The sequence below is a fragment of the Gorilla gorilla genome, chromosome 10 (genome assembly GCF_029281585.2).
Source record: "Gorilla gorilla gorilla isolate KB3781 chromosome 10, NHGRI_mGorGor1-v2.1_pri, whole genome shotgun sequence".
NCBI lineage: Eukaryota > Metazoa > Chordata > Mammalia > Primates > Hominidae > Gorilla > Gorilla gorilla.
This window is the reverse complement of record NC_073234.2, coordinates 101556795-101581795: the sequence shown is the minus strand read 5'-3', so window position 1 is coordinate 101581795 and position 25001 is coordinate 101556795. Positions and strand designations below refer to the sequence as shown.

Here is a 25001-nt window from a genome sequence, read left to right as displayed (position 1 = left end):
CTTATATCTCAACAATTTCATCAAGAAAAATTTTTCTTGTGATCAAATATCCCATCTTCAAAGTTTTTTAGAATGAGACGTCTGCTTGTGGAAAAATTTCTCAATTTTTGGTTACCTGAACACTTTTTATCTGACTCTGTTTCTTGTAATATATTTTTGTGAAGAAGTTTGCTACCATCTGTTGGCTCTTTGAAGTAAATTTATCTTTATCTTTCTGCTTCTAATTTCTTTATCATTGTTTACTCTAGAAGTTAGCTATAAGGCATATATATATATTTCTTTTTTTTTTTTTTTTTTTTTTGAGACGAAGTTTCGCTCTTGTTGCCCAGGCTGGAGTGCAATGGCGCGATCTCCGCTCACTGCAACTTCTGCCTCCCGGGTTCAAGTGATTCTCGTGCCTCAGCCTCCTGAGTAGCTGGGATTACAGGCCTGCACCACCACACCCGGCTAATTTTGTATTTGTAGTAGAGACGAGGTTTCACCACGTTGGTCAGTCTGGTCTCAAACTCCTGACCTCAGGTGATCCGCCCGCCTCAGCCTCCCAAAGTGCTGGGATTACAAGCATGAGCCACCACGCCCGGCTATGTATATTTCTTGAAATATCCTTGAAAGAAGGAAAATACGTACAGACGAGCTCCACATTCAATCTGGCATTTTGTCTGGTAACATATTGTCTGGTGCACATTGATATGGAGAAAAAAATTAGTTTGGAGCTACCAAAACACCTAGAATTTGATCAGAGAGAGAGAAGATACATAATTCTGCAAAAGAAGGATTCCAAAATTCTTCCTGGAAATGTTTGAGAGTACTTACCTAATAACTGAGCTTCATATGTTCATGCTGAGCACTTTGCTTGTTACCTTGTAGACAATAGCTCCTGTTCAGCTCAGATCTGACTGGAAAATATAAGAGGTCATACAGTACTGGAGCCATTAGAGTTCTAGCCTACCCTTGGAAATTTACGTAAGAACCCAGAAAGTTTTACAGGGATAAGGACAGCACCTTTGAATCAGAATATAACCCTTGAATTAAGAAGATAACAAAAATAAAGACATCCTAACTAAAGCTAAACAAAATACAGAAGATCTGTTAGGGTTTTATTGTCAGAACAAATCAGTACCATATAAAGAAAGAAATTATCTCTCCTTTTAAGATAACATTGACCATGTGCAGAATTTCAAAAAATGTACCAGCTATGTAAACACACACACACACACACACACACAGGAAAATGTGACATATACTTAGCACCAAAAGCAGTCAGTAAAAATGGATTACCAGATGAGATCGATTTTGAGTTAACAAAAAGGATTTAATACAGTTGTTAAAATATATTTAAAGAAAGTAAATAAAAATTTGGACATATGAAAGAATAATTTTGAAATTGCAAAAGAATGAAATCTATAAAAAGAAAATGGAAATACTAGAAAAGTACAATAAATGAAAGAAAATTCACTGAATGGGTTAAACAGCTTATTAGACTGTAAAGAAAAACGAATAAGTGAAATCAATGACAGATCAATAGACATGATCTAAAGTGAAGCTTCCAAAATAATAAAATAATTAAATGAAGATCTAGTAATATATAGGAAAATATCAAGTAATATAGCAATGAGTGTGGTTCTAGGAGAAGAGAGAAAAATATTAAAAGTAACAATGGCTTAAAACTTGTCAAACTGGTGAAAAATATCAACCTATACATCTAGAAATTCAGTGAAACACACAAAGATAAAAATATTTTGAAGAAAATATTTGCAAATTGCGTCCAATAATAAGTATAAATTATAATCCATTACTATGTGGAACGTTATCTATTGAATGCAGGATTGGTTTAACTTTTGAAGAGCAATTAATCCAAAATGAGACTCTAATAAAAGAGAAATATTATGAGTACATCATTAAACAATCTTTAATATCTAGTCATGTTAATAGCTCAGAGAAAAATGAGAATAAATGAAAATTTCCTCTATCTGATGAAGTATTTTTCTGAAAAACCTAGAACTAACATCATATGTAATGGCAGAATATTGATGCTTTCTTACTAAGATTTGAATTAAGGCAAGAATGTGGGTTCTCATTGCTTTATTTAACATTATATTAGAGGTCTTGCCAGTGCTATCCAGCAAAATCGTGACTGAAAAGAAACTAAGCCTCTCTTTACTCTTACATGAAATGATTGGATTCGTGAAAAATCCTGAGAAATATATTTTATAAATGTAATAAATAATTTTTTTCAAATTCACTGGATACATGGTCAATATATAAAGGAACAATTGTATGTAACAGCAACAAACAAGTGAAAATTTTAATTGAAGCACAATACCATTTGCCGTGGCATAAAAACAATAAAATCATAGCAATGAATTTAGTGGACAACATGCAATATATCTGCACTAAACATTAAAACCATTTCTGGGAGAAAGTAAAGAAGGTCTATGGCAAGACAAATAGTTTTCATGGATTGGAAGATTCAATATTGTTAGAATGTTTGTTATCAAATTATTCTATAGATTCAAAGAAACCCCAATAAAAAATCCCAACAACCAATTTGTTACAAATGGACTAACCAATTATTCTGGAAATTCAAAGGACCTAGAATAGTCAAAACAACACTAAAAGCAACCATAAATTTGGAGGACATACATTCCCTGATTTCTTATAATAAGAATTATATATTTATGTATTTAATATATAACTATATAAAATATAAATTTTAAATTTAATATAAAAGTATGATAAAACATAAATATTTTATATTATATAAATATAAAATGTTTTATATATGTAAATATAATTTTAAAATATAAAAATAAAATAATATTATAAGGCTTATAATACAGCTTCATTAATCAAGGTGGTGTTATTGACATAATAATAAACAAGTAGAACAATGGATCAGAATAGGAAGTCTACACTTAGTAGTCTATAGTAGATGCACAGTCTAAGTGGCTTTCAACAAAGTTGCTGTGATCGTTTAATGGCAAAATCTCACATCATATAAAAAATATTTTCACATGGGTCATGCATACATGCAGAGTGCTTAAAATAATAGTTTCTAGAAGAAAAAATAGGGGAAATAACTTCACACCCTTGAAAGCATAACCCATAGCCTAAAAGAAAAGTATTTGCTAAAAATCTGTATTAGTCTACTAGGGCTTTCATAATAAAATATCACAGGGTGGGTATTTCAAACAACAGAAATTTATTTTCTTGTAGTTCTGGAGGTTAGAAGTCAAACATCAAAGTGCCACCACGATTGGTTTCTGGTTAAGCCTCTCTTCCTGGCTTGTAGACGGCTGCCTTCTCACCATGTCCTCACATGGCCTTTCCTCTGTGCCTGTTCAGAAAGAGAAAGAAATCTCTGGTGTGTCTTCCTCTTATGAGGAAACAAGTTTTATTAGATTAAGACTTTCATGACCTGATTTAACGTTTATTACGTCCTTATACACCTTTCTAAATACAGTCACATTGGGGATTTTAGGTCTCAACATATGGATATTGGGGGACACAGTTCAGCCCGTAACACCATCTCTCTGACAAATTGTATGCAAAATACATAAAAAAGTCAAACCTGGTGAAAAATGAGCAAAATCTACACAAATGTCCCGTAAGAACATAAAAAGGTGCTTATTTGATCAGTCATCAAGGAAACAAATATTGAAACTACAATGAGCTATGATTATGGCCTTTTATCTACTAGAAGGCCTAAAATTGAAACAACTGATGACAACTAAAGTTGTGGAGGAAGTGCAGCAACATAAACTCTTAATATACTGGTAGTGTATAAGATTTTCAACCATTTTGGAAAAGTATCTGGTAGTTTCCTACAAAGCACCATAATGCAGCTAGGTATTTACTAAAGAGTGAAAATACATGTTTACAAAACTACTTGTACAAGGATATTTAGAAAGCTTTATAGGTAAGAGTCAAAGACTAGAAACTACCAAGTGTTCATTAATAGAATAATTGATTTAAAAATTATAGTATATTCATAAAACACAATGCAATAATACATTCAGTAATAAAATCAACAATGATCAAGACTCTATCTCAAAAAAAAACAAAAGCCAGACCAAAAAAAAACAAAAGCCAGACCAAAAAAAAAAAAAACAAAAAACAAATACATACTATTTGTGCCATTGTGATGAAGTTACAGAACAAGCTAGATTTATTTATGGGAATAGAAATATAAATGTAGAGGGCTTGAGTAGAGAAGAGCTTGACAGGAAGGGGTCATGAGGAAATTCTCTGGGGATGGAAATGTTCTGTATTCTGATTTGGTTATTACTTGTACTGTGCATTCATGTGTCAAAACTCATCTTAATATACACTTAAGGGCTTTGCATTTCATTATACATAAATATTAACATTAATTTATAAACATTTTATAAAATATTCATTGGCAAGTTTTAGAAGATGATTTATGTATTTGAGTTTTTAGCTCTTTGATATGGCATTAGTGATACACATTTTCCAAAAATAACAATGTTACATTTATTTAGAGATTAATATTTACATTATGTACTTCACTAAGCATTTTACATTCATTGTATTAATAATTATGACAATATATATGCTTGTTCTATAGTATATGATTTCATAGACCAGAATGCCACCTTCAATTAGGAAGAAATTTTAAAAATATTTTGTTAATTTACACTATATCTCCAATATCTACAACAGACCCAGGGCATGAAATACACATAAAAAACACACACATTAAATATTAATATATGCTTATTATTATATTATGAATGAAGAAATAAAATATAACTTGGAATTTTTTTAAAACTTAAAAAAATATAATGGACTGAGCACTGAAATCAGAATATGCAGCTTATTTAGAACAAAATTCTACCTTTTTCCCCTAAACTGTCCCTTAACATTGTCATCACTCCTGCTAATCCTGCATTACCCTGGATCCTTCCTTTTTGTCTCTGCCTCCACTCACTGCTGCCTCTGCCATAAGCCTTCATACTCCAGCTGCTACACACTGCTGCTTCTATCCCTGAGGATTCCACAAGCATCCTTATTCTTCTGTCACTGATATGGTTCCTACTGGCATATCAAAAGTTATAGCCATATGAAGAAAAATCTAGGGATGCAGCAGCACCAGCAGCAGTAGCAGTAGCAGCAACAGTCTATCAAGATGTTTTAATCTGGAATTTCAGAATAGATCAATTCAGCATGATCATTAAGGTAACCATTATGAGTAACGCTATTAAATCCTTTAATAGTGTGTTATTTTCACATAGATGGCATTTGTTCTTTGAAAGTCCCAGTGATGTTAAAATGAACAAATTCTGGCACAGATTTGAGCATTTGCTCCACACAGCTATCTGAGTCTAGCGTGAGCCATATGTGATGCCCAAGCTTGCAAAAATGCAACAGTTTTAGTGACATACTCTTTAGTAGACCCTTGGTGCCTTGGGAAGAGGAATTTTCAACCGGTAAATGAAGATGTATTGGCATTTTGAGCATTACAGGGAAAAAAAGAGATGGAATTAAAGTTAACAGAGACATGCTCTCAAATCACAACTGTCAGAAAAGCATCATTCTATAGTGAACCATCATTCCTAGTTAAAGTGTAAATTCTACCCACAAGAGTGTCACAATTTATAAAAATAAAAGTTTATGAACAACTACTCAAACTGACTTAAAAATACCCCAGTAAAATGAGAAGATCTGATGGAATAGGAAGCAATTTCTATGCATGCGAACAATGAAAATGCGAGAAAAACATATCATAAAGTGTATTAAAATAATTTTTATTATGAATTCATCTAAAAGAAGCAATGTTTTATAACTGTAGAGGTTACTAAAAAATGCAAATGTAATGTCAGAAAGTCAAACATATTAGATTAGTCAAAAAAATTAGATTGTGGAAAAAATATTCTTTTTGGGTTTTGCAATAGTGCTAATATCCCAGGGGAAAAACAAATGGCTGAATGGCCTTCAGACTCTACTGATAAAATGAAATGATTTCGGTTTTAGGACTTTGTAATGGGTTATGTATATGTACATCTACTTAGACTGTGTATTCAAGTTAAATACTCCTGGTTGTTTTTGTATGTTTCATAGTGACAACATTTTTGAGACTACATATTAAAATATACTACTAAACTTTATTCCATTAGCCAGTGTTCTGAATATGCATGATATAAAATGAAGTATTCCAAAAATTCTGATCTTACTTAAATGAAACTTAGGGAGCCATGCTCTGAGCTTTACAATTCCCATTCCCTGAGTTGTTTATTGTAACAATATTTTCATTGACATATTTTTTAAATTTCTGGTCAAGTATAAATTAGCGTAAATCTCTCTTAAGCTATAAATTATGCTTACTATTTACCAGATATTACAATTACCCCTACAGAGATATTCTTGCTGAAGTTAGACTATACATTTGAATTGATAGAGGCAGGTGTCTTGCCTGTGTAAGAATAATTCTACTAAGAATGCATCTTTTACTTTTTTGAGTTAAAAAGATGATGATGTTTCCAGTTAAAAATGTGCTATCATCTATCTATATATCTACGTATCTATCTGTCTGTCTATCTTAGTTTGAGCTGCTATAACAACGTTTCATAGAGTAAGGTGGCTTATAAAAAACAGAAATTTATTTTCTCACAGTTCTGGAGCCTGGACGTCTGGGATAACGGTGCCAACATGGTCAGGTTTTGATGAGTGCTCTCTGCGGACTGCCATTTTCTTGTACCTTCACATGGCAGAAAGAGGGCAAGAGAACTATGAGTTCCTTTTATAAGGGTGCTAAGTTCAATCATGAGGGCTCCACCCTGTGACCTAATTGCCTCCCAAAGATCCCATCTAATATGTCAGACTGAAGGTTAGAAGTTTTGTGTGTGTTTATGTGTATAAATGTATACGTATATGTATATGTGTATATGTATACACACATACATACATACAGATAAATAAGAAGATCTTTAGAGAAAATGTCTCATCTTAGAGAATACTTATATTATCCTAAACAGAATATTGGTAGATACATGAACAAAGGTGCTTCTGGTGAGGTCTCAAGGTGAGAAATATGTTATTGGAAATTGGAGGAAAGGCAGTCTTGCCATAAAGTGGCAAAGAACTTCACTGAATTGTGTTCTAGTCTCTTGTGGAAGGTAAAATATGAGTGATGTCCTTGGATATTTGGCAGAAGAGATGTATAAGCACAGTGTTGAAGGTGAGGCTGGATTTTTCCTTATTGCTTAGAGTAAAATGTGAGAGAAGATATACAAATTGAAGAAATTTTTAAGCAAGATGGAACCAGGATTTGAAGTTTTGGAAAATTATCAGACTAACTATACTGCAAAAAGTGGAAAGCGTGTTCTGGAGAGACAAAGTGTGTGGCTGGAAATTTGCTCCTTAAAGAGATTACCTATGGATTTAATCAGCCATCTCTGCTGAGGACAGGAACGGAGATGGAATTACATCAGCAGAAGCACTGACAGCTGGAATAAACAAAACAGAGAGAATTGGATGTAATAAAGGAAGGCTGTCAGACTTCTGGGACTCTGCAGAACAAGACAATAGAATTAACTGGCTTCAAACATGCATTATCCTTCAAGAAATAGGAAGAACAGCCCTGAAAGTGATTCAGAGAGCAGCATGGTTGCTACTCCCATCACATACACAACAAGGCAAAGGTGTTTTCTCTTTGGTCTCAGAGGAAGAGGGCCACCTCCTGGGTTTCAGCAGGGCAGAATGCCACTGCCCAGTACCTCAGGGGCAGGGCTGCCCAGGCCACAGGGATGGGGCTTCTGTGCAGAGTAGGGGAGGTGACGCTATTACCCCAGTGGACCCAAAAGGCAGCCCATCAGACCAAAGAGGATTATGTGTGAGCCTTAATATCTAAGGAAATTTGCCTTGTTAGGCAAACAGGGCTGGTGTCCTTTTAAGTTGGTAAAGAGACAAGAGCTCTCTCTTACAGAGAATGATCATGTGAGGATACAGCAATAAGGTGCTTTCTACAAACCAAGGAGAGAGAGAGAGGCCTCACCAGAAACCAACCTTGCTGGCACCTTAATCTTGGACTTCCAAACTCCAGAGCTGTGAGAAACTAAATTTCTGTTGTTTAAGCTACACAGTCTGTGATGTTTTGTTATAGCAGCTTCAGGCAGACTAACACACATACATAAATATGCAGACTGATACATATGTATGTTTATATATTTCTATATACATGTCTGTATAGAAATATTTACATATAACATGGGAATAATATGGGAAACAGGCAGACTGGGGAAAAGATTTGCATCTAGGTAGAGTAAATACATAGTTCAAAAATGAACGCAGATTCAGATATATTTTTCTACTATATATAATTGTTTACTCTCATATATTTTGTGAGTCACCTTATGAATCAGTTAATCTGATAATCTCCTGGACCTCAAAAAATTAATTTTACTACACCATTTGAAATTTCTGTAACCTGAGAGATACATATATGATATGCATTATAATCCTCTAATATATTATCAACTCTGAGAATATTAGGTATGATCTATAGGAAGATAAATACCTATATCTGTGTGTGATAGAATCGGTGCTGTCTTTTCAGGGGATAGAACAAATAAATCTTTATATTTTAGTCTTTTCATTTTCAAGCATGTGTTATCATATTTTACAATAATTATTATGCGAAGAATTGAAAGCTTGTATCCAAAGACTTTAATCAAGAAAGAGTTTATTTCGTATTTTGTAGAGTGATTAAATGTCTCCTTTAAAAAATACCTTGTTTACTTACTGATAGCCTAATAAAATCACTATAATCCAATAAGAAAGACTGGCCTATAGAAGACAAAACAGATCACGAAGAACAATTATAAAAACTTAAAAAATGGCTTTAATTATTATAAAATATTAAAGAACTACTTCAGCAACCAGCCCTTGAGGAACCAAGAACTTGCAGAGAAGAATTATACCAAGCAGTGCCCAAATTTCTGTGCCACCTTTCCCTTGCTTATTTGTGTAAAGGGTCCAGGTACTGAGAAGTCAATCAGAGCTTTGGGCAGTATCTTGGGATAAGAAAAGTGAAAATAAGGATTGATGTTTACCAATGCAGCCAGAACTTGAGGCACCAAGATCCCAGAAAGCAAGGGGAGTGCTGAGAGGGGAGCCTAACACTTGGCACTTTTCTACACATTTGCTGATATTTTAATTTTAGCCAAAATGCTAAGAAGCTGAATGGAGGTTTGCCAGTTTCATGGGTAGCAGAGACAAACATTTAGTTCAAGACCTGCCAAAGAAGATGGGCTTCGGTAAACACTTCAGGCTTTCAACTGGCATTAGAGCAAACCCAAATAAGCCCATTTGCAAAGGCAGAAATCCAACTTTGAATCAATCTTATCACAGGCTGATAAAAATTGATTTGCTCCAGCTGGGCGCAGTGGTTCATGCCTGTAATCCCAGCACTTTGGGAGGCTGAGGCGGATGGATCATCTGAGGTCAGGAGTTCAAGACCATCACGGCCAACATGGTGAAACCCCATGTCTACTAAAAATACAAAAAAAAAAAATTAGTTGGGCATGGTGCCAGGCACCTGTAATCCCAGCTGCTAGGGAGGCTGAGACAGGAGAATCGCTTAAACCTGGGAGGTGGAGGTAGCACTGAGCCAAGATCGCACCATTGCACTCCAGCCTGGGCGACAAGAGCAAAACTCTTGTCTCAAAAAAAAAAAAAAAATTGATTTGCTCCTACTATCCTGCCTCCTAAAAACAAAAGAGAATCCCTTATGGCTGAAAATACCTACATTAAAAAATCTCAGATTACCTTTCTAACTTTTCATACACTGTATTCAACATTTTCTCAAAAACTAGCAGATTTAAAAGGATGCAGGGCTATGTCACTGAAACCCAGTGATTAAAAAAAAAACAAGGGTTATTGGACTTTTTAGATGTTTTTAAATAACTATGATTAATGTATGCAACAAGGTATACGATACTGTCAGCAGACTTCTTGCATTGATAGTATGAATCACATGGTAATTCTAGAAATAACATTAAGAACATAGAGTAAGAGTTAGTGAATAGGAAGATGAGTCATCAGAAAATAGAGTAGATAACAGAAAAAAAGCATTGAAAATACATTACAAAGCATACAAGATTTATTAGACATGATCAAAAGGTTTAGCATCTCTTCTAAATACCCCCAAATAAAAGGAAAGAGAGAAATAAGAGAAAGTGAGGTTAGGTAAGATGATATGATGTGAGGTAAGAGAAGAATGAAACAAAAGCGTTAAGTGAAAACAGTGGCTAGAAATTTTCCCAAAATAATGAGACAAGAAAGCTCAAAGTTAAAAGGAACTATGTACCTAAAGCAGAATATATACAAATGAAACCTCAATTTACTGAAAGTCAAATACATGGGGAATATTTTGATTTAAACAAAAGGCACATTATCTTTGAAAGAGCAACAATGTCACCTATAGCTGACTTTATAACATAAGCAATGGAAACTAGAAGATAATATGATGCTGTTACTAGAGAGCTAAAAAATAAAACTGCCAAACTAGAATGCTGTACCTAAAAGAAAACATCCTCCAAATAAAAAGAAAATAAAAATTTATAACAAAAAATTGAGAGAATTTGTTGTCAGCAGCTTCAAGTAAAGTGAGTTTTTTTCCTGCAAAGGAAAATAATCGCAACTGAAAACACAGAAATACAGGGAGGAATAAAAACCAATGATACTGGTAGATAAATATAAAATTAAAATGCATGACAATGTAACACTGAAGCTAGGAACTTAGGAAAAAATAAAAATAAATAAATAGTGGGGCAAGTGGGGAGAGAAGTTCTATGGTCCTTATGTTGTTTAAAGTGAAAAACGTACTAATTTATATAAATATATTAAAACAAGGAAGCATGCTGTAATTTTTAGGCTAAAAGTAAAGGCAAAATATTGTAAAAATAAGCTAATAAAGTGGAAAATAAAAAAGGATTTCATTGGTTCTAAGAAAGATAATCAAAGGAACAAAAGAAATAGAAACAATGAAAAAATAAAGTGTTAAATTTAAAGTCAAATGTATCTGATTTTATTAAATCTGAATATATTAAGCACTCCATATAAAAGTTGAAGTTTAAAATAATAGAAAAAATCCTGATTTATGCTGCTTACAGGAGATACAATTGAAAATAAATATATACAAAAGTAAGAAGTGAAACAGTAATAGAAGATAAGCTCCACAACCCCAAGAAAGATTTGATGATAGAGCAATAGTATCAGATGATGACACATTTCATAATGCTACAATGACTTATCCAAGGGAAAGATTAGAATGCTAAGTTTGAACATACCAACATATCTATAAAATACCTAAAGAAAATTTGATATAACTAAAAATGAAAATAGACAAACTTACCATCATAATTGGAGATTTTAACACATATCATTTACTTGTTGATAGAAAAACGACAAAAAACCATAAGGATGTAGAAGATACCTCAATATCAACAACAACAAAAATCACCCAAAATATTAAGCAATAAACACATTCCTCAAATTTCTCTGTATGAGTTAGAAAAAATCATGTGGTTCTTTTGGAATATAGTGCAACTCTTCATGGGCCACACTTTGCACTTCACCTTTTTGGGTCATCTAGGATTTGAGTCTAATTAGAGGTCTACAAACAAGGTGGGTGATGGGGGTGGATTCTGAGTAGAATTAGTAAAGTCTTGCAAGGTGTCTCAAAGTTCATTTAATTTCCTCAGAGAAGGCAGCTGTAATGTCCTCAAACAGGTGTGGAAGGGCTGTTGCCAAAGATGACTGCAGAATTTTGGAATTCAGTGTCCTCAGCTTCATCAAAATTGCTCATATGTCCCACTCTAATTTTGAGGATTCCATTTCTTCCTAATCAGTGCCCTAATGTTAAAGCAGACACCCTTTGATTTTGGACATTATATACTTTTTTCTATTATACTTTAGGTTCTAGGGTACATGTGCACAACGTGCAGGTTTGTTACATATGTATACATGTGCCATGTTGGTGTGCTGCACCCATTAACTTGTCATTTACATTAGGTATATCTCCTAATGCTATCCCTCCCCCCACCACCCCACAACAGGCCCTGGTGTGTGATGTTCCCCTTCCTGTGTCCAAGTATTCTCTTGTTCAATTCCCACCTATGAGTGAGAACATGCGGTGTTTGGTTTTTTGTCCCTGCGATAGTTTGCTGAGAATGATGGTTTCCAGCTTCATCCATGTCCCTGCAAAAGACATGAACTCACCCTTTTTTATGGCTGCATAGTATTGGATGGTGTATATGTGCCATATTTTCTTAATCCAATCTATCATTGATGGACATTTGGGTTGGTTCCAAGTCATTGCTATTGTGAAAGTTTCTATATCTATCCTGAAAACACCACACACACACACACACACCTTTATCTCCTGTAGCAAACTTAACCCATAAGTAGTCTTATCCTGTAAGTAGCTGAATTTTGCTACAGGAGACAAGGGTGTGTGTGTGTGTGTGTGTGTGTGTGTGTGTGTGTGTGTGTGTGTGTGTTTTGTTTTTTGTTTTTCAGGATAGATATAGAAACTTTCAGATCATGTATGTTGTACTTGAGCTGGTAATTTGAAACCATGAGCTCATCCTTTTCTGTACCCACTTTGTCCAGAACAATTAGGAGCAATCAGCTAATCTTATTTTACTTGTTAGTTTGACAGAATGTCCTAAAATATCAAATACATGATCATCCAGAACCTTTCCTCTTGTATTTGATTAGGAGATATTTTCAATGTATTTTGAATATTTCCATTGCATTCAATGGAGACATTTCGCACAGTTTTCTTGCCATGTCACACCACAAAACATCAGTGCTCTCTTTACTACTAGAAATAGAGCCATTGGTACCTTTATATCTAACCAGATTAGAGCACCAATTCTAGAAAATCCCATAATCAATTCAGAAAATTTATTTTGAAGAGTCTGTTCTTCTAGAACAATTCCCAGCACCAAAATTTGTATCACTCAGCATTCTTTAGAGAAACAGACCCTACAGGTGTGTGTGTGTGTGTGTGTGTGTGTGCGTGTGCAGAGAGAGAGAGTGATTTTAAGAAGTTGGTTCCTGATTGTAGGGCCTGGAAAGTTCAACATTTGTGAGGCGGGCCAGCAGGCTGGAAACTCAGCTAAGAGTTGACATTTAGCACAGACTGGCAGTCTGGAAACTGGGAAATGATTTCTAAGTTACAGTCTTGAGGCAGAATTCCTTCTTCTCTGGAAAACCTCGGTTTTTGCTTTTAAAACATTTGACTGACTAGATGAGAGAAATTAAGGATTATCTCTTTGCTTTAAATCAACTTAAAATAAATGTTAAGGTAGAGTTGTTTAAAGTAGATATTAGTCCTATCTACAAAATATCTTCACATCTAGTGTGTGACCAAAAAAAGACACGTTATTTGTCTTAATCTAGCCAAATTGATGTGTAATATTCATCATCACAGAGTATTTACTTAGAAGTAAAATTGTGAGCTCAAAAAATGACCATATATTCAAATAGGTGTCACATGTGCTATTGCAAATTCAAGCCAAAATTCTCATAGAAACACTATATTTGCCATGAGGAAAGCAATTTTGAGGGCAGCAATGGTCAGCAAAGACTGATAACAACTCCAGAGATGGTTAAAGGAATGATGTATGATCTGATGAAATTATACCATTCATAAATGTGAAAATTTGTTCATTAATGGTTATTATTGTTACTTGAATATTGCAATTAACAGGAGAAACACATTTTAATTATGCCAATTTGATTATCAAAGAAAACCTGGAAAAGTTGAATTATCCTCTTTACTTTTGATCATAATTATTGAATGACATAATCTTTCTAATTGATTTTTTAAACTGTAATAGCAAATAAAGACTTAGAAAAATGTGAAAAGTGCATTGTCTTTCAGTAATCCCTGGTGTAATAAAAAAGGTGCCATCAACCTTATAATATTGTTAGGACTTTTCCATTTCCTTAATGTTTTCTTATTTTGGCATTTATTCCCCAAATTTATTGAGAGCTAAGTGGAAATTCCCACTGATAAGCTGCAATTTAGACATGAAAAGAAAAGGTGTCACCAAATGTCCTTCACAACCAAAATTCCAGTCAAATGAAATCTTATTAAAATGAAATATTTAGCCTTCATTTTGAGATATATTAGGCATTTAAAGTACTAGTTAATTGCATAAATATGAACAAGGGGGTGCTGAGATCCTTTTGAGAATTATCACATTATACCATCAAAAGGAACATGATTTGCTGCCTGAATGTATTTTCTATCTGAAACCACAAATAATGGCTTTGGAGGGAATACAAAAAGACTTAGAGAGTGAACTACAAGACTACCCATGTTTTTCCACAACTTCAGTACTCTCTTTGGGTTTTGGGTTTTGTTTTGCTTTCAAAGAAAATAATTGGATTTGTCATTTAAAATGTGGGGTTTATAAGTTTGCATATGAAGATGTTTTCAAAGGTAAAGAGCTTTTAAGAAATAAAAGATTTTCCAGTTTTCAGGTGCTCTTAGACTGTTTCCATTATTTGCTAATAGGAAATCAGTAGCTTTAATTTCAACTTTTACTAAGAAGCACTACAATAGAAAAATTTTTAAAAAATACAGTGTTCTTCAGTGTCATTCAATTTCCTGATTTTCCTAGTGCTCCTTGTTTTTACTGTCACAATGCTAATTTCGTTTTGTATTTTTTTCAGCTTGTTGTGATTTTTTTTACAAGTTGAGGCTGCTACTGTACTATGAAGGGCTATAGGTTAGACATAAATATATTACATCTTGAGAATCCAGTTACCTTAATAAATAATTTATATTAAAATGTTTTAGGTGACATTTCACCAGCAACAAAATGTAAAAATAATTTTATGAGAAATTTAAGGTGTTTTGGGCAGAATTCTCCTCTAAAATGGGTTGAGACGTTGAAAAGCGATGCAGGAAGTCTAGTGTTCTCTTTGGAGTGTTAGTTTTCAAAAGGAAAAGACAGTAAAAATCAACGCTATTTCTAGAAATAAAGCAATATTTTATGAGTCTTAACCATAAAGGGAAAAAATTAAAATAATCACTTGACTTAAGTTTACAGAGAAAGTCATCAATTTCTAAAATACACTCCTCTATCTCCACATAAAACATAGCAAAACCTGTCTAGTTACCCTAACCACTCTTCTTTTAAAGCATATGCTTTATGATTGACTTAAAGGCATTATTTATAAACTTATTTATATTATTTATTTAAAATGTAGCATTTACTACATTTATATCAATGACTTATCATAGGTTATTCAATATTCATTAAGTAATTTCATTATCGTGGATTTTTAGTGACTTTTTTCCCTTCCAATAAACTCAGATGAATCTAAAGTTCACAGTGTCCCTTGCTCTTTATCAGCAGTTAGGGAGTTAACAAAATCACACTAGTTAATGAATTTTCCTTAAGGTCATAAATATAAAGTAAAATGCACAAATCAATTGTTCAAACTTCCAAAATATCACATCTAATACAACTTGTATAGAGTTATATGGAGGCTACATAATTTCTTATTTCTGTTGAACTTTAAAGTTCTAGGGATATTCCTCTAACGCATATGTTTCTGTATTCTAAATCTATTTCCAGCTTGTCTAGAGTGGGAATAGTGCCTAAGAATCTAAAGACCAAACTGGGACCACAGAGAGGGAAAGAACATGTCCCTCCTGTTTGTCAGTTTTCTCTCATATTGCATGTATGTCCCATATGTTACACTCTGCTGCCCACAGGCAAGGAAGAAATAATGTTTATACTCCTGAGGGAATTTTAAATGCTGTTTCAAAGAATTTCTTTTGTATCCTGCCACCAAACTATCACAACATATGCAGTTCCAGTTCTATTTTTCCCACTAGAAAACCATCACTATGCTGGAGTGGATAATATAAACTCTATTCCCTTAAAATCACTAGAATTCTTAATCATTTCTCATCATCATTCTGGCTAGTTGTTTTCTACTCCTATTTGAAAAATACTTTTCTAGTATAACTTGAGCAGAAAAATCATAGCAGAAAAGAGAAAGTCAATCTCTGCTAAAAGGAATTTACTTTAAGACAGGCAAAGGCCCATCAGGTTCTTATCTCAGCAGGACACATATCTCATCCTCACTCTCAGTACACTTTGGATGTGAATGCTTTGGTCACCTCATCTAGGAACCATCAGATAAAATGGCCTTTTGGTGGCCATTTGATTTGTCGAGAGAATTTCCTCCTAATTCAAGAATATCTTTGAAAATCTTTAGATAACTAATTATTGATTTGTATGAAATATTTTTAGTGAAGCGCACCTTAGATAAACAACCAATCTTTAATACGTTCAAGCCTAGAGCCCTGAAAAATGACATTTTTTTTTTTTTTTGCAGTTGGAAGGCAGGAAGACACAATGCCTAACAGCCAAGTAGTAGCATTGTGTCTGATTAGAACATTTTTTTTCTGCTTATTTGCCCGTTATAGGCCCTTTTTTAGTAACAATGAACTAGTCACTATAGAAAGGAAAGATTTATTATTATGTGACATTCTAGAAAAGGCAAATCTAAAAGGAAAGATTTATTATTATGTGACATTCTAGAAAAGGCAAATCTAAAAACTATTATACCAATAGTTGCCACATTCTTGGAGTAATGTAGGGAAAAAGGAGAGACTGCAAAGGGTAATGAAGACCCTGTTTCGGACAATGGAAATATTTCTCATTTTTATTTTGGTGGTGGTTACATTATTGTATAAGTTCATTAAGATTCAGTAAATTGTACACTTTAAAAGGACTGAATTTTACGTTATATATTACCTAAATAAACAAAAAGGGAAGATTTGCAAAACTTCAAACTCATAATAATGGAGGGCTCCAGCTGTGTGGAATTAAAATAGAGAAATATTAGACTAGATTGGGTGCATTGAGGGTGGCAGGGCTATAGTAGAGATTTGATCTTTATGATTTGTGATACATATCACCTAATAAAATGGTTGATAGGAGCCAAGATGGCCGAATAGGAACAGCTCCGGTCTACAGCTCCCAGCGTGAGCGACGCAGAAGACGGGTGATTTCTGCATTTCCATCTGAGCTTTGAAGAGAGCAGTGGTTCTCCCAGCACGCAGCTGGAGATCTGAGAACGGGCAGACTGCCTCCTCAAGTGGGTCCCTGACCCCTGACCCCCGAGCAGCCTAACTGGGAGGCACCCCCCAGCAGGGGCACACTGACACCTCACACGGCAGGGTATTCCAACAGACCTGCAGCTGAGGGTCCTGTCTGTTAGAAGGAAAACTAACAAACAGAAAGGACATCCACACTGAAAACCCATCTGTACATCACCATCATCAAAGACCAAAAGTAGATAAAACCACAAAGATGGGGAAAAAACAGAACAGAAAAACTGGAAACTCTAAAACGCAGAGCACCTCTCCTCCTCCAAAGGAACGCAGTCCCTCACCAGCAACGGAACAAAGCTGGATGGAGAATGAGTTTGACGAGCTGAGAGAAGAAGGCTTCAGACGATCAAATTACTCTGAGCTACGGGAGGACATTCAAACCAAAGGCAAAGAAGTTGAAAACTTTGAAAAAAATTTAGAAGAATGTATAACTAGAATAACCAATACAGAGAAGTGCTTAAAGGAGCTGATGGAGCTGAAAACCAAGGCTCGAGAACTACGTGAAGAATGCAGAAGCCTCAGGAGCCGATGCGATCAACTGGAAGAAAGGGTATCAGCAATGGAAGATGAAATGAATGAAACGAAGCGAGAAGGGAAGTCTAGAGAAAAAAGAATAAAAAGAAATGAGCAAAGCCTCCAAGAAATATGGGACTATGTGAAAAGACCAAATCTACGTCTGATTGGTGTACCTGAAAGTGATGCGGAGAATGGAACCAAGTTGGAAAACACTCTGCAGGATATTATCCAGGAGAACTTCCCCAATCTAGCAAGGCAGGCCAACATTCAGATTCAGGAAATACAGAGAACACCACAAAGATACTCCTCGAGAAGAGCAACTCCAAGACACATAATTGTCAGATTCACCAAAGTTGAAATGAAGGAAAAAATGTTAAGGGCAGCCAGAGAGAAAGGTCGGGTTACCCTCAAAGGGAAGCCCATCAGACTAACAGCGGATTTCTCGGCAGAAACCCTACAAGCCAGAAGAGAGTGGGGGCCAATATTCAACATTCTTAAAGAAAAGAATTTTCAACCCAGAATTTCATATCCAGCCAAACTAAGCTTCATAAGTGAAGGAGGAATAAAATACTTTACAGACAAGCAAATGCTGAGAGATTTTGTCACCACCAGGCCTGCCCTAAAAGAGCTCCTGAAGGAAGCGCTAAACATGGAAAGGAACAACCGGTACCAGCCGCTGCAAAATCATGCCGAAATGTAAAGACCATGGAGACTAGGAAGAAACTGCATCAACTAATGAGCAAAATCACCAGCTAACATCATAATGACAGGATCAAATTCACACATAACAATATTAACTTTAAATGTAAATGGACTAAATTCTCCAATTAAAAGACACAGACTGGCAAGTTGGATAAAGAGTCAAGACCCATCAGTATGCTGTATTCAGGAAACCCATCTCACGTGCAGAGACACACATAGGCTCAAAATAAAAGGATGGAGGAAGATCTACCAAGCAAATGGAAAACAAAAAAAGGCAGGGGTTGCAATCCTAGTCTCTGACAAAACAGACTTTAAACCAACAAAGATCAAAAGAGACAAAGAAGGCCATTACATAATGGTAAAGGGATCAATTCAACAAGAGGAGCTAACTATCCTAAATATATATGCACCCAATACAGGAGCACCCAGATTCATAAAGCAAGTCCTGAGTGACCTACAAAGAGACTTAGACTCCCACACATTAATAATGGGAGACTTTAACACCCCACTGTCAACATTAGACAGATCAAAGAGACAGAAAGTGAACAAGGATACCCAGGAATTGAACTCAGCTCTGCACCAAGCGGACCTAATAGACATCTACAGAACTCTCCACCCCACATCAACAGAATATACATTTTTCTCAGCACCACACCACACCTATTCCAAAATTGACCACATAGTTGGAAGTAAAGCTCTCCTCAGCAAATGTAAAAGAACAGAAATTATAACAAACTATCTCTCAGACCACAGTGCAATCAAACTAGAACTCAGGATTAAAAATCTCACTCAAAGCCGCTCAACTACATGGAAACTGAACAACCTGCTCCTGAATGACTACTGGGTACATAACGAAATGAAGGCAGAAATAAAGATGTTCTTTGAAACCAACGAGAACAAAGACACAACATACCAGAATCTCTGGGATGCATTCAAAGCAGTGTGTAGAGGGAAATTTATAGCACTAAATGCCCACAAGAGAAAGCAGGAAAGATCCAAAATTGACACCCTAACATCACAATTAAAAGAACTAGAAAAGCAAGAGCAAACACATTCAAAAGCTAGCAGAAGGCAAGAAATAACTAAAATCAGAGCAGAACTGAAGGAAATAGAGACACAAAAAACCCTTCAAAAAATCAATGAATCCAGGAGCTGGTTTTTTGAAAGGATCAACAAAATTGATAGACCGCTAGCAAGACTAATAAAGAAAAAAAGAGAGAAGAATCAAATAGACACAATAAAAAATGATAATGGGGATATCACCACCGATCCCACAGAAATACAAACTACCATCAGAGAATACTACAAACACCTCTACGCAAATAAACTAGAAAATCTAGAAGAAATGGATACATTCCTTGACACATACACTCTCCCAAGACTAAACCAGGAAGAAGTTGAATCTCTGAATAGACCAATAACAGGAGCTGAAATTGTGGCAATAATCAATAGTTTACCAACCAAAAAGAGTCCAGGACCAGATGGATTCACAGCCGAATTCTACCAGAGGTACAAGGAGGAACTGGTACCATTCCTTCTGAAACTATTCCAATCAATAGAAAAAGAGGGAATCCTCCCTAACTCATTTTATGAGGCCAGCATCATTCTGATACCAAAGCCGGGCAGAGACACAACCAAAAAAGAGAATTTTAGACCAATATCCTTGATGAACATTGATGCAAAAATCCTCAATAAAATACTGGCAAACCGAATCCAGCAGCACATCAAAAAGCTTATCCACCATGATCAAGTGGGCTTCATCCCCGGGATGCAAGGCTGGTTCAATATACGCAAATCAATAAATGTAATCCAGCATATAAACAGAGCCAAAGACAAAAACCACATGATTATCTCAATAGATGCAGAAAAAGCCTTTGACAAAATTCAACAACCCTTCATGCTAAAAACTCTCAATAAATTAGGTATTGATGGGACGTATTTCAAAATAATAAGAGCTATCTATGACAAACCCACAGCCAATATCATACTGAATGGGCAAAAACTGGAAGCATTCCCTTTGAAAACTGGCACAAGACAGGGATGCCCTCTCTCACCGCTCCTATTCAACATAGTGTTGGAAGTTCTGGCCAGGGCAATCAGGCAGGAGAAGGAAATAAAGGGTATTCAATTAGGAAAAGAGGAAGTCAAATTGTCCCTGTTTGCAGACGACATGATTGTTTATCTAGAAAACCCCATTGTCTCAGCCCAAAATCTCCTTAAGCTGATAAGCAACTTCAGCAAAGTCTCAGGATACAAAATCAATGTACAAAAATCACAAGCATTCTTATACACCAACAACAGACAAACAGAGAGCCAAATCATGAGTGAACTCCCATTCACAATTGCTTCAAAGAGAATAAAATACCTAGGAATCCAACTTACAAGGGATGTGAAGGACCTCTTCAAGGAGAACTACAAACCACTGCTCAAGGAAATAAAAGAGGATACAAACAAATGGAAGAACATTCCATGCTCATGGGTAGGAAGAATCAATATCGTGAAAATGGCCATACTGCCCAAGGTAATTTACAGATTCAATGCCATCCCCATCAAGCTACCAATGACTTTCTTCACAGAATTGGAAAAAACTACTTTAAAGTTCATATGGAACCAAAAAAGAGCCCGCATTGCCAAGTCAATCCTAAGCCAAAAGAACAAAGCTGGAGGCATCACACTACCTGACTTCAAACTATACTACAAGGCTACAGTAACAAAAACAGCATGGTACTGGTACCAAAACAGAGATATAGATCAATGGAACAGAACAGAGCCCTCAGAAATAACGCCGCATACCTACAACTATCTGATCTTTGACAAACCTGAGAAAAACAAACAATGGGGAAAGGATTCCCTATTTAATAAATGGTGCTGGGAAAACTGGCTAGCCATATGTAGAAAGCTGAAACTGGATCCCTTCCTTACACCTTATACAAAAATCAATTCAAGATGGATTAAAGATTTAAACGTTAGACCTAAAACCATAAAAACCCTAGAAGAAAACCTAGGCATTACCATTCAGGACATAGGCGTGGGCAAGGACTTCATGTCCAAAACACCAAAAGCAATGGCAACAAAAGCCAAAATTGACAAATGGGATCTAATTAAACTAAAGAGCTTCTGCACAGCAAAAGAAACTACCATCAGAGTGAACAGGCAACCTACAACATGGGAGAAAATTTTCGCAACCTACTCATCTGACAAAGGGCTAATATCCAGAATCTACAATGAACTCAAACAAATTTACAAGAAAAAAACAAACAACCCCATCAAAAAGTGGGCGAAGGACATGAACAGACACTTCTCAAAAGAAGACATTTATGCAGCCAAAAAACACATGAAAAAATGCTCATCATCACTGGCCATCAGAGAAATGCAAATCAAAACCACTATGAGATATCATCTCACACCAGTTAGAATGGCAATCATTAAAAAGTCAGGAAACAACAGGTGCTGGAGAGGATGTGGAGAAATAGGAACACTTTTACACTGTTGGTGGGACTGTAAACTAGTTCAACCATTGTGGAAGTCAGTGTGGCGATTCCTCAGGGATCTAGAACTAGAAATACCATTTGACCCAGCCATCCCATTACTGGGTATATACCCAAAGGACTATAAATCATGCTGCTATAAAGACACATGCACACGTATGTTTATTGCGGCATTATTCACAATAGCAAAGACTTGGAACCAACCCAAATGTCCAACAATGATAGACTGGATTAAGAAAATGTGGCACATATACACCATGGAATACTATGCAGCCATAAAAAATGATGAGTTCATGTCCTTTGTAGGGACATGGATGAAATTGGAAACCATCATTCTCAGTAAACTATCGCAAGAACAAAAAACCAAACACCGCATATTCTCACTCATAGGTGGGAATTGAACAATGAGATCACATGGACACAGGAAGGGGAATATCACACTCTGGGGACTGTTGTGGGGTGGGGGGAGGGGGGAGGGATAGCATTGGGAGATATACCACCAGCATGGCACATGTATACATATGTAACTAACCTGCACAATGTGCACATGTACCCTAAAACTTAAAGTATAATAAAAAAAAAAAAAAAAAAAAAAAAAAAAAAATGGTTGATAGAATGTCAGGAATCACATCCTGTGTTTTAAAAATTTAGTGTAAAAGCCTCGTATAGAGCATGAAAAAAAATGTGCAGAATGTGTGCCTGCCTATACACTTTGAATTATCTCCTTAGATCTGTCTGGATTTTGGTTTGCCTTCTTAGCCCATTGTGCTCACTCCAGTAATACAATATATAGATTATTCATGGCTGCCAAGCTGGCCTGCTAACACTATAGATTTGAGCAGGTTTGCTGAGCTTCCCTTTTGTCTTCTTATTCACATGAAGACCTACTGCACTCCTGTTCATTAATTTGAGGGAAGAACAACAGCAGGCTGTTTCTTATTCTTCCCTTCAGTTAGATATAACTGGTCTTACGAACACAGGAAAGGCCTATTGCAGATTCTACTGATGATACGTTTAAGTGATATTTGGTCATCAGTGACTATCCACAATTAGAATGGGGAAGAATTAGATCATGTTTGAAACTATGCTCTTTTTTGTTTGTTATCATTGTTTGTTTTTAAAGAACATATGCTTATGTGTATATCTACAGAGAATCTGAAAGACTATGCTCCCAAGACTTGCTAACTGCTGATTACTCACAAAAGTCTCATTCAGAATAATGAGAAAATTTTAAAATACAAGTACCAAACTGTTCTCAATAAACTTTGGGAATTGCCTACAATGTGTAAGACATATTTTGTGTATACCGTATATATTATCCCTATTTTTAAAAATTATGAAAAGGTTAAATTACTTACCAAAATGAAGATAGTAAATATAAGAAGTAAAGCTGTACTACCTACACAGAGTAAAGACAAGCAAGTAAGGAAATAACAATGAATACAGTCACACAAAAGGAGGAAAGGAGTGTCAAAAGACAAAATTATAACAAATTTTGTTTAAAAATCTAATTGGCTTTTATTTGTTATTCCAGAGTCGGGCAACACCACATTCTATAAATTAGAATGAGTGTTCCAATGAGCTGAGCAGGGGAAGCTGGCTTTATGGGCAGAAAAGGGCTGAAGAGACAGAAACAGGAAACAAAAAGTAGATTGGTAATTTCAAAGTGACTTTCCTTACAGCGTTAAGACAGAGTGGGAACTATTTTTGTTATGTTGACGTAGGCTGACGGGAATATCCAGATTTTTTTCTGAAAACTGGCCCATTTTAAAGTTCAGCTTGATTATATATACTTAGCACAAATCACTGCATTCTGTTTGGTCTGGTCTTCAGGAGCCTAGTGCAGGAGGCTGGTCCAAAACAATGTCCTCCTATAGTTTTTTTTGTTTTGTTTTGTTTTGTTTTTTTTAACAGGAGAAAAAGAAATAAGGCAGGAACAGTGTAGGAAAGAAGAAAACAAAAGTAAAAGAAACCAACAAAGAGAGAAAGGAAAGGAGAATGGAAGGAAGAGAAAAAAAAAGAAAATGTGATAATTTATTCAACAAACTAAGTAATGTATATCCAGTTGACTTCAAAACTAATAACCCTTTCCACCCCTCTCTGTAGCCTCACAGCAAGAGGTGACCCAAGAATGATACACAGAAATTATTAAAATTTCAAGAAAAGAAGACAAAGGAGTATTAAAAACTGTAAAAGTTAATTGTTACATGTAAAAATTCTTAGAATAATGTCCTGGCACATAGTAAATAAAAGTAAAAGCTTTTTTTTTTTTTTAAACGGAGTCTCACTTAGTCACCCAGGCTGGAGTGCAGCGCGCAATCTCAGCTCACTGCAACTTCTGCCTCCCAGGTTCAAGTGATTCTCCTGCCTCAGCCTCCCTAGTACCTGGAGTTATAGGCAGCCGCCACCATGCCCAGCTAATTTTTGTATTTTTAGTAGAGACCAAAAACTTGTTTTAATTGATTAGTAATTATAGTAAGAAAAAGAAATGGAATATCATTTTCTAAATGTCAAAAAAATCAATGCTACAACAAAATACCTAATAAAAATGGATTAGTGATTAGTGAATGGTGAAAAGAGGAGAATTCACATTTGTGTGTCTGAAAGTGTGATCTGTATATGAATATACACATGGAATACACACAGACCACCAAATCGTTGTTCTCTTCAATATTTTTAAATGGCTTGATGGAATGATTTGATAACTAATATATGTGGAATTTTGTCCCCCCAAATAATATGTTGAAGCCCAAACTCTCAATGTGATTTTATTAGAAGACAAAGCTCTTAGCAGATAATTAGGTTTAAATGAGGTCATAGAGGGGATCTTAAGTTGATAGAATTTAGGGTTTTATAAGAAGAATGAGAGAGAGAGAGATTTATCTCTCTTTTTGCATGCATACAGCGTGGTAAGGTCAAGCCAGTATGTAAGTCAGAAGGCCACCGTCTACAAGCCAGGAAAAGAGACTTCACCAGGAACCAAATTGGCCAGTCCCTTGATTTTGGAATTCCCAGCCTCTAGAACTGGGGGAAATAAATTTCTGTTGTTTACGCCACTCAGTTTATGATGTTCTTGTTATAGTAGCCTGAGCTGATTAAAACAATGGCAAATTGATCAAACTAAT

General features: G+C 35.3%; 1 protein-coding gene across 6 annotated transcripts in view; it reads left to right on the top strand.

Moving 5' to 3' along the window:
* MGAT4C (MGAT4 family member C) overlaps positions 1-25001 on the top strand; it is a 1374466-nt gene that overhangs the window by 1138239 nt on the left and 211226 nt on the right. The gene's annotated exons all lie outside the window — the stretch shown is intronic.